Source organism: Corylus avellana, chromosome ca8 (genome assembly GCF_901000735.1).
Source record: "Corylus avellana chromosome ca8, CavTom2PMs-1.0".
Taxonomy (NCBI): domain Eukaryota; kingdom Viridiplantae; phylum Streptophyta; class Magnoliopsida; order Fagales; family Betulaceae; genus Corylus; species Corylus avellana.
In genome coordinates this window covers 18,992,948-19,003,726 of record NC_081548.1, presented here as the reverse complement: position 1 = coordinate 19,003,726, position 10,779 = coordinate 18,992,948, and the positions used below count along the sequence as shown (strand labels likewise).

General features: G+C 35.6%; 1 pseudogene; it reads right to left on the bottom strand.

The window, feature by feature from the left end:
- Positions 1-1,686: 1,686 nt before the first annotated feature.
- On the bottom strand, positions 1,687-6,470 carry LOC132190987 (subtilisin-like protease SBT4.3; annotated as a pseudogene).
- Positions 6,471-10,779: the final 4,309 nt, after the last annotated feature.

Below are 10,779 nucleotides of genomic sequence, written 5' to 3'. Positions count from 1 at the left end.
CGGTTGAAAGGGGCTTCTTTGGCCCGAAAACCCATGGACCTAAGGAAAGATTGGTCTGACCCGAGAGTGCCATCCGCAAGAAGAATGAACCGGATTGAATTGCGCCAAAGAACAGGCTATAAAACCGAATTGAACAAGCATGAACCAACTTGAACCGCATAAAACAAACGCCTAAATTTGAAGAGTCTTGTTTTCTGCCATATAGAGATGCCAAAAGCAAAAATAGACCACAAATTTGAAATCAGGACGAAAAATTGAGTAGAAAACACCTGGTCAACTTTTTCAGTGGTCAAAGTCAACGGTCAACAGTCAAAGTCAACGCTACAAAAGTCAACCATGTCAAGGTGCTTACATGGCAGATAGGGCTGACGTGCCACAAGGCTGACGTGGCGCATAGAGCTGACATGGCGCTGATGATGTGGCACTCTGGTGCGATGGCGCGTGTACCAAGGCGGCGTGGTCTTGGCGCGTGGATCTGACGTGCGGAACTTCTATAGGCGCATGGAGGCGCGTGCGGCGTCGTATGGAGGATATGGGACTTGTTCTGGAATCACCGATATGAAAGCTATCGATCGGTGGCCTTGGAGAAGTGATCGGACCACCGTGGTGGCTGGTGGCGGAAGGGCATTGGCGGAATTGCCAAAAATTTGGGCAGCGCGTGGAAGCTCCGATGGGGCTGTGTGCGGCGGCTCTGGGACGGTTGTCTTCCGGGTTTTCAAGCGGTATAGTGATACACTGAAAACCTCGAGGAGAAGATAGAGAACCGTGAGGAGAAGAGAGAATGATTCGCCGGATAACACTGGCGGCGCCGCAAAACGTCAAAGACGTTTATTGGTGGCTCTGATACCATGTTAAATATATTGGATAATATATTAGAAGCGGAAGAAAGAGAGAGAGAGCGAAAGCACACAATGGCCTACATTGTATTGACTCTGATAATAATAATGAATACAGAGGCCTCTATTTATAGAGAGGCAAGTAACCTAATAGATTAAGGAAAGGCAAACTTAGTAGAATAAGAAAAGGTAAACCTAGTAGACTAATAATACCTAAAGAAGTAAATAACAAGTAATATATATATATATATATATATATATATATATATTCAAAATAAAACAAGATAGGTTAAACGATTGTTTGTTAAAACAATTTGAAAAAAAAGAAAAAAAAGAAAAAAAAAGTCAAGTTGGCATTTACCAGGCCTAGCTCCCACCAAACTATCTATTGCTTTTTATAATAAGCAATGTTTAAGTGAATGCAATTGTATGTATGTTCTAGTACAATGTGAAGCACTAGATGACTTGGCACACTGTTATTTTTGGTTTGAGGGTGTTCTTGTTTGGTTTCGTTTTGTGTAAAATGCAACTAAACCACAGAAGATTAATAGGCTCTAATATATATATTGAAGAAATTCGTGGGCTTAACTCATGTCATAAAACCGGTTCTATAGGAAAGAGTTGTCAATTTCTTATAAACATGCCAAAAGTCTTATTTACAGGCAATGTGAGATTATTCACCATCAACACGGGGTGGGGTAAGTAGTGTGAGCCTAATTTGTTCTAAGGTAGGCTCCGATACCATGAAGAAATTGGTGGACCTAACTCATCCCATAAAACCTGTTCAATAGGAGAGGATTTTCCATTCCTTATAAACATGCCAAAGGTCTTATCCACATACGACATGGGATTATTTCTTAACATATATCATTGACAAATATTTGTTGTAACCTAGTGCATACCAATTCATTAGAATTAGTTAATAATTTCTGAAAAAAGTGACTCAATAACGCATCTTACGAGCATTTTATTTTCTCTTCTTACAGTTTGGTCTCAAAGCAAAAGGAAAGTTTTTTTTTTTTTTTTTTTTTTTAAAAAATAAAATAAAAAACTCTGTTTTTTACCTGTGGTCATGATTGCAGATTTGATTGCTGCAGGAGACCAACTTGGGTGAGCAGCCTTGACGTAAGCTGCAGCTCCACTTGCATGAGGGCAAGACATTGATGTTCCAGAGTCTACAAAGTAGTCGGTACTCCTGGGGTCGCCTCTGTAAATTGAAGCGCTTCCAATGGGAGACCAAGCAGCAAGGATATTCACACCCGGTGCAATGATATCAGGCTGATCATTTTCAACATTCCAGAAGCTGATCAGTTTCAGAAATCTATATCTTCAAAGCAGTAAATTAAACTTAGTAAAATTTTGTTTACCTTGAGAATGTCAGGATCAATCAGATTGGGGCCTCTAGATGAAAAGGTAGCAGCATAGGGAGTTGTGATATCCTTTATTGCCTCACTTACCAATATATTAGCTTGTGGATTTCTGAGAAGGTGATCATCATCATCATATCATCATTATTATCATCTGTTGAATTAATAATGTGAAAAATATGTTAAGAAATAGTTTGATGATTGATTGATTAATTACTTGGAAGATCTTATGTACTCCAGCACTTTGGCAATGTCTTCTCTGCTGATGAATATGGTTGGCAGAGGAAAAGGAGCAGCTAAATTATCAATAGGTCGACTAGGCATTATGATGCCAGCTCCATTTGCCTTGATAACACCAGAACCATCAGACCGATCATCACAGAGAACAATGCTACCCTGCACTTTGATGGAGTCCAGTGACCCATGATAGCAAGAAGTTGAATATAGAGGGCTGTAATAGGCAGAATAGTTTGCAGCATCTCCACCCCACACCAAACGATACAAGGTCCCATTGTAGTTAGGCTTTGTTTGGTAACGGGGATGGGGTTGGCCCAAATACTGTTCATCACCATTTCCCAAAAAAATCAACATCAAAACATTCTAATTTTTTCACTTTTAATTTCAAATCATTCACTTTTTATTATTATTCAAATAAAAAAATCACTACAAAACAAAACTTTTTCACTTTTTTCATACCACTTTTTCATTTTTTTTATACCAAACATTATTACTTTTTTTTACATCAATCTACATCAACTGCAGTGTTTAGGCCATCCCATATGCCAAACACCCCCTTAAAGTTATTTATGGAAGATCCCTTTAACGCGAAAAAAGGAGCAACTTGTCAGCTATAGGTTGGGACCAATTAAAAATAAAATATTTTTTCAAAAAGGTTTTTCATATTTTTTTTAGTGTTTGGCGCTGCTTAAAATGTTGGTCAAACTTGAAAATGTTTTTAGCTGACCAAGGAAAATAACCTTTAAAATGCATAATATGATTGATACTTTTCATCTGCATAAACTATTTTTCGCCACTCTTCCACACTCTAGAGGGGTCTTGAGTTGCCCGAATGGCTGAACACTGCCCAAACAGGTAGGCTTCATAAACCCTTTCACAATTGCTTGCCCAAATTGCAAGCAATGACACTCGATTTCAATCCCACTTTCGAAGGCCTTTTATTCTCACACGCTCTATTCCTACACAACTCATCTCTGCCATCTTTCTCTTCCTCGCAGCTTTTCAAGTTATATGAAAATATAAAAAATATTTGATAATTTGTATACGATCCAAATCCCAAAAATTTTTTTTGAACGATTTTCAGAATTGCAAACAAAAAGCAAAAAATAACCCCCCCCTCTTCCCCCTTTTTTTTTTTTTTTTTTTTTTCTTTTTTTTTCAAAAAAGGGGATTATTTTGTTCGTTCAAACAAACGGAGCCTAAGTTTTATTATCGAACAATCCCTTACCATAAATATCTGTCCATTTCCAAGGACCAAGTGGGACACAAATTTCCTGTCAATGTTGCTGGCTCCCACAGTGAGTAACCAGGGTGCGTAATTTTCAACGGCTGCTCTTTCTGGTCCAAAATTTCCAGCAGAAGCTGAGGTCAATATCCCACGTTTCATTGCATGGAAAGATCCAATCGCTGATGGGTCTCCCCAATATTGGGTTACAAAAGGTTGTCCGATAGAAAGTGATATGATGTCCACCCCATCAGCAATTGCATCATCAAAAGCAGCAAGGATGTCAGCAGAATAGCACCCAGCACCAGACCAGCAAACTTTGTACACGGCGATTCTTGCATCAGGAGCTCCACCCCTTGCAAGCCCCCCAGCTAAGCCGAAGTAACTTGCTCCCTCTACCTCTCTACCACCTGCAATCGAAGCAGTATGACTGCCATGTCCTATCGAATCCCTTGGAGAATCTGTCTCCCGGAATATATATATTTAGGCTGTTGTAGTATCTAGCTCCGATGATTTTGCTGCAAAAATTTCAGCCATTTCATGAGCCATTCTACTAAGATTAAGTTCATGTTTGAAATTATATTTGAGAAATAGAACTTTTAAGTCAATTTTTTTTTTTTTTTGGCAAAAGCTTCATGTTTATATTAAGCTTTGTCAAAAGTGTGTTTTGACCATTTTTAAGTTTTTTGAACCCATAAAAGCGTTTTTAAATTTTTTACCAAACGAGTACTTTTTTTTTTTTTTTTTTTTTTTTCCTTTAAACACACTTTTAGGCTTCTCAAACGTACTCCCAAATGGACCATAAGAGTGTGAATGACACTGCAATTTCGCATACAAAAAATGCGATTTTAGACTAAATCACAAAAAATATATTGTTTGAGAGTACTTCTTTAAAAATTGCGATTTGAAAACGTAAAAAAATTTATTTGGGTGCTTGGTAAATTCTTTTTTGTGTTATTTGTTTGCATAATAATAGGAATCAATGTGATATAAATGTGGAATAAGAGGTTGACTTTTGTAAGAGAAGTAGTTTTGACAAGATGTAAAAAAAATTAAAAGTGGCTGCCAAACATAGCATAGGTTTTCAAATCGCACGTAAAAATGTACATTTTTAGAACATACGAGTTTAAAAAGTAAACTGCATTTCCAAAAGTCGCGTTTTCAAATATAAATGACAGAAGGTCAAATAAGAGAGGTTGCTCACTTGTTACAGGTGAAGTTTTTGTTAGTTTGGCAAGTCCCCTTCCATTTTTCCGGTGGAGGACCAAATCCTTCATCACTAACGCTAGCTGATTCTGGCCAGATTCCTGAAGAGAAAAATTAATATTTAAGACCAAAAGCACTTAAAGATCGATCTTGCAATATTGGAGTTTCACATTTCTACCTGAATCTAGTATTCCAATAATTACATCTCCTCCAGAACTTCCAACATGGTGGGATTGATCATCAGTTAGTCCCAAGAAGTCCCATGATCTTGTTGTGTGAAGTTGAAACATGGTGTCAGGAAGAACAGAGACCACTTCATTCATCTCTGCATGAGTGGAACATCGATTTAATTAATTCATGCAGATCGATTAACATAGGAAAACATTTTCATGCGCGCATGATGGCAATCTCACCTGAAAATCTTGCAACTTCTTCATCCGACAGTTTCGCTGCAAATCCATGAAAACTCCGACCATAACTGTAAACTAGTGACTCCTTTGCAGCTTCGGGACTGCAAATAAAAGTGTTAGCTAGGTACCAAATAATCACCCAAATGCATGGCTTCACAAAAACTATTATTATTGTCTGAAATTATTCATTTGGTAAACTATATATATATAATTCCATTATACGTGCAGTACCTTCCAAGAACCTTTTCCAAGCACTGCATGTAGTAAGGCGTCGATTCCATGAGATTTTCGCCCGTTGGTATTTCTCCCATGTACACAACATGGACCTGCATTTGAAACAAAACTCACTCAAAAGTTCCGAGCAGAAGAAACTTCGCTTAAGATTACTCTTGAACTACAATGCGTTTTGAGAAGATTCTCAAATTTTAAAAACTCTCAATTTTATTTCCTGAACTTTCAATTTGATTCAATGCACCTCATCTGTTAGTTTCTAAACGTTAAAAGTGATAAAATGATCTTTATACCCCTTATATTTTTATAAAATTCCAAATTTAAAAAGAAAAAGGGAAAATTGAAGGGTAATTTGGTCTTTTTACTCGTTTCCGTTAGGATTTAATATCAATTTTTGACCCAAGGGGGTAGATTGCATGAAATTGAAAATTTGAGGGGTAAAACTGAGAGCTTTTAAAATTTATGGGATTTTCTCAAAACGTGTAATAGTTTAGGGGTTTTAAGTAAAGTTTCCTAAGAGTATGATTCTTTGTATCCAAATCCTTTTTTTCTTTTCTCTGTGCCATGCATAATGAATAAAGGGAAAAATTCACTTGCAACCCTCAAAGTATAAATGATTTTAAAATTTGCAATGTTAGTATCTGAAACATGAAATACCAGCATTACAAAATTTTAAACTTTGAAGTTATAATTGTAAAATCGCTTATACTTCGGAGGGTGTTAGTAAAGTTTCCTCATGAATAAAACATTTACCAAATGGGAATTAATTGTATCATTCAATGTTAGAAGCATATATTGATAGCAATAACAAATGAAAAGCACTTAAACTTAATTATGAGAGTAATTATGCATACGATAAGAGGTTCAAGTTACTTACCTTCCGCTCTTGGGAATGGCAGTGCATCACAAAAGCCATTAGAAAGAATAGAAGAGTAGTGAGTTTTTGTGGCTTGGCCATTTCAGAATATTGGTGAAGAATGACGAAGAATTTGGTGTATTTATAGCGAAGCATGAGGAGAGATGTTGCCATTTGGTTGCTCCTGGTGTTGTCACTCTCATTCCATCAGCCTATACCAAAACACAAGGGAGATGCCTGGATATTGATACGTAGCTCTTTGAGTTTTACAAGTTAAAAAATAATAATTCTATATATTTTGGCCTTAAAGAGAGATAAGCAATTGATTTCCAATAAATAAGTGTAATAGATTAATGGCTCTGATTTATTTATTTATATGAAACATATGTTTTTATTTTTTATTCTTTTGGCTTTTGCTACATATATTATTTTTTGAGAAATGTTAGTTACGTGCATTTCCAAGCCCACACTCTTTGGTGTGGTATCGAAAATCATTATTGAATTTGGATAGATTACTATTAGATTTTGAATGCAATGGTGATTTTCACTGTCACGTCAGAGAGTGTACACTTGAGAGTATAGGCTAGATGGTATGATCATAAAAATCATCAAAGTGAAATATAAAATAGTGGGTGTATGTTAGGCATTGTGATTTCGTACACAAAATATGTGATTTTAAACCAAGTCCCAGAAAATGAGTTGTTTGGGATTGCGATTTTTAAAAATTATGATTTGAAAACGTAAAAAATCTGTGTTTTCAAGTTGTAGGCAATGTGACGTTAATTTTTTTGAAAACGCACAATTTTAAAAGCAAAACTGCAATTTTAAAAATCAAGTTTTCAAATTGTACATTTTAAAATTAATTGCTATTTTTAAATAACGTTTTTTGAAATTGCAAACCCAAACAAACCCTAAATCAACAAGAATTAAGCAGTGAAAATACACTCCCCTTATTTACACAGGTCAGCCTAAGAATCAAACGATCAGCTTGTTTCCTCTCTCTTTATTTACCTTTTCAAATATTTCAAGAGATTGAAAACCCTTTTTGTAATCGTAAGGCATTTTGAAAACCAACTATTCAAACCCTCCAAAGATGTAAATGGTCAAATTCTTAAATTCTTACATCTCTTCATCTGTTAGTATAGTTATGTTCAAGGTAGACTATATATATTAATTAAACACTTAATTATAACATTCTTCTAAGCCGTCCAAAGTTACAATAAGCAATCAAAGACCATTCCAATCTATTGTCCATGCAGTTCGGAAGTTGAACAAGCAACGGATTGAGCTGTCAACGCGTGCGAAAGCCGCCGCAAACAAATTAAGAGTAAAAATAAACGAATAAGAAGAAAGAAAAGCTCTCATTATAGTAGTTAACCCAAATAATGTGCAAAATGTAGTGCATGTCTTTTCCAATATGTGTACACAAAATAACCCTAATGAGAACTAAATAGTCATGAAATAATTAATCCATTTTCAACCAGCCGTCTCATGAAATAAGCATTTGATGATGTACAAAGGTCATAAATAATAAGGAACAAAGAAGTTCATTTTGATCACAGCTTTGATCGGTTGATTTGCTATCACAATTATCAGAATATTTGACGTATTAGTTGGGAGAATGTGATTTATCTTGAATCGAGTATCTTTCTCTTTGCTGCAGCCAATTTTAGAGCAGTCCGTGTAATAATTAAGAATGTCAGATGAAAGACAAATTTTTTGGAGGAATGCTAGGCTTACAAATAAATTTTACAAAAAAAAATTTATAAACTGATGTGGCACAAAATGATTAGATATAAGATAAGTTCAAAATTTGAAAAACCTAATCATGTTGTGCCACATCAGTTTGTAAAAGTTTTCTGTAAAATTTATTTGTGAGCCTAGCACTCTCCAATTTCTTGTGACATTTGGAATGTTATTCAAATGGCTACAAATTAAGTCATATTTTATAAAGTTTTTTTTTTCAATTTCAACGTTTGCTAGATCAATAAGGGTCGTCAAATAATACAAAAATAGTACCTGAGAGCCTCGATCGAGAGTCACTTGATACCCATGCGCTGCATCTTATGTAATATCCCACACTAAAGTAGAATTTAGGACACCTTAATTAGTGCCTATGTGTTTATACTAGAATCGGATTAGTCACAAATCCCATGAAGGGGAGAAAATTTATTTTTTTATAATCCCCTCTTAAAAATATGGTTCGCATTGTCGGTAACGGAAAAATAGGAAAGACGTTTGGTCATCGTCGAAACAGTCCACATCAGCAAAATGTCCAATTGATCTAAAGACTGTCCGAACAGTGACAATCTGTATGCAAATCAAATAAGGCAAACACTACACAAATGCGGTTGGGGGTCTTTGATACCACTATTATGAGCCCTAGGGAACCATTTGGTGCGTGCCCTAGCATCCAAAGAGAGAGAAATAGGAAGAGAGGATTTCTTAGGAGTTTGAGCTAGAATCCTCTAGTGGGTGAGCCACAAATCTCTTTTCCTACCCTGTCACGCTTATATTTCGTTGTGTGTGTGTTTTTGATAGAAGGTAAAGTTGAGGGGTGTTTTTGCAAAACCCAACTCTTCTCCCATGTCCGCTGCAACTCACTTAGCAAACTTGATGGTATCTCCATGTCTGATCTCACTATTTATCGCTGCACTGTTGGAGCACTACAATACTTATCTATAACATGACTTGACATTGCCTATGGTCTGCTCATCAAGCCTCGTCTCTCCTCTCAATTAGTAGTATTTTCTGATACTGATTGGACAGGTTGTCCTGATGATAGGAAGTCTACCTCGGGCTATTGTATGTTTTTTTTGGTGGAAATCTGCTATCTTGGTCTTTCAAAAAGCAGCCTACAGTCTCCGGATCTAGTATTGAATTTGAGTACAAATCCCTTGCTAATGCTACTGCAAAATTACTTTGGATTCAATCACTACTCCGAGAACTTGGTGTTTTTCTTTTGGCGGCACCGATTCTCTATTGTAATAATATTGGTGCTACGTACTTAACATCAAATCTGGCCTTTCATGCCCGCACAAAATGCATTGAAATTGATCATCATTTTGTTCATGATATTTTAGTTCAGAAGTCGCTCACCGTCAAGTTCTTATCGAATAAAAATCAAATTGCTGATGTTCTTACCAAGCCATTAGCCTCCACCCAGTTTGAAACTCTTTGTGCCAATCTTAACATACATTTGTTCTACCAAGTTAAATGAGATATTAGATAATATCTTATCTAATATTCAAAGTGTTATACCGTCAACAAATTTATCTTTGATTTAAGCTTGTTATGTTTGAAATTTGTATTTCATATCTTTGATTTAAGTTTATTACGTTTGAAATTTGTATTTCAAACCCAAGTGTATGTCTTGTAATTTGTTATAAATAGAAGTATTGTCAAAGTCCTCGTTGAGGCATTACAAACTACAATCACCTTCATTATATTGGGATCAATTGCCAACTGCATTAAGGATTGAGAGTATAAGAGTGCTTTTGGTACTGCGATTTCACATACCAAAAATATAATTTTAAACTAAATCGCATAAGGTGTATTGTTTGAGAGTTCATTTTTTTAAAAAAAAATTGCGATTTGAAAATGATTAAAAAAATTGCGATTTGAAAATGATTAAAAATGTGGGTTTTAAATTTTTAAAATGCACAATTTTAAAGGCTAAACTACAATTTTACTACATATTTAATTGCGTTTTTAAATTATACATTTTGAAATCATTACTTTCAAGTTGCACGTTTTGAAATCCGAAATTCAAATTGACCCTAAGGACTACCTCTACTTTATAGGCATAGGTCCCATAAGCTTCCAATTAAGAGATGAAAAGGAACACCCCCCCCCCCGCGTTAAAAACGTCCAATGCCTCAGCAATCATACGATGTTCAAATGCGTAATCCATGTGTAATGGATAATTGTGATGGCATTGAGACATTTTCAATCAATTGAGAGAGCTCAAATGCAAGGGAAAATGTGAGTGGGAGAGGATGACCCTTCTTCTCAAAGGCCAATCAACCCATTATAATTGCCAGCATTTTGGGATTTGGGTCTTATTTTGTGGTAAGATTTTATTTTTGTTACTTATGCACTTTCTTCCTGATAAAAATTTTCAATAATTTTTTTTAAGGGAAACTTCATAAAGTTCTTCTGAACTTTCAGCCATTTTGACAAGTACCCCATGAATTTTCAAAACTCTCACTTAGGCCCCCTGAACTTTGGTTTGCTCTCACTTTGGATCATTTTAACGTTAAAGTTAAGCAATTTGACTTTTTATACCCATTTTACCCTCAACCAAAACTACGATGTTTTAGACTCTAAAACTACACCGTTTTGCACTTCAAAACTACATCACCACCTAACCCAAAACGACATCGTTTTGAGCATAATATTAAAAAAAAAA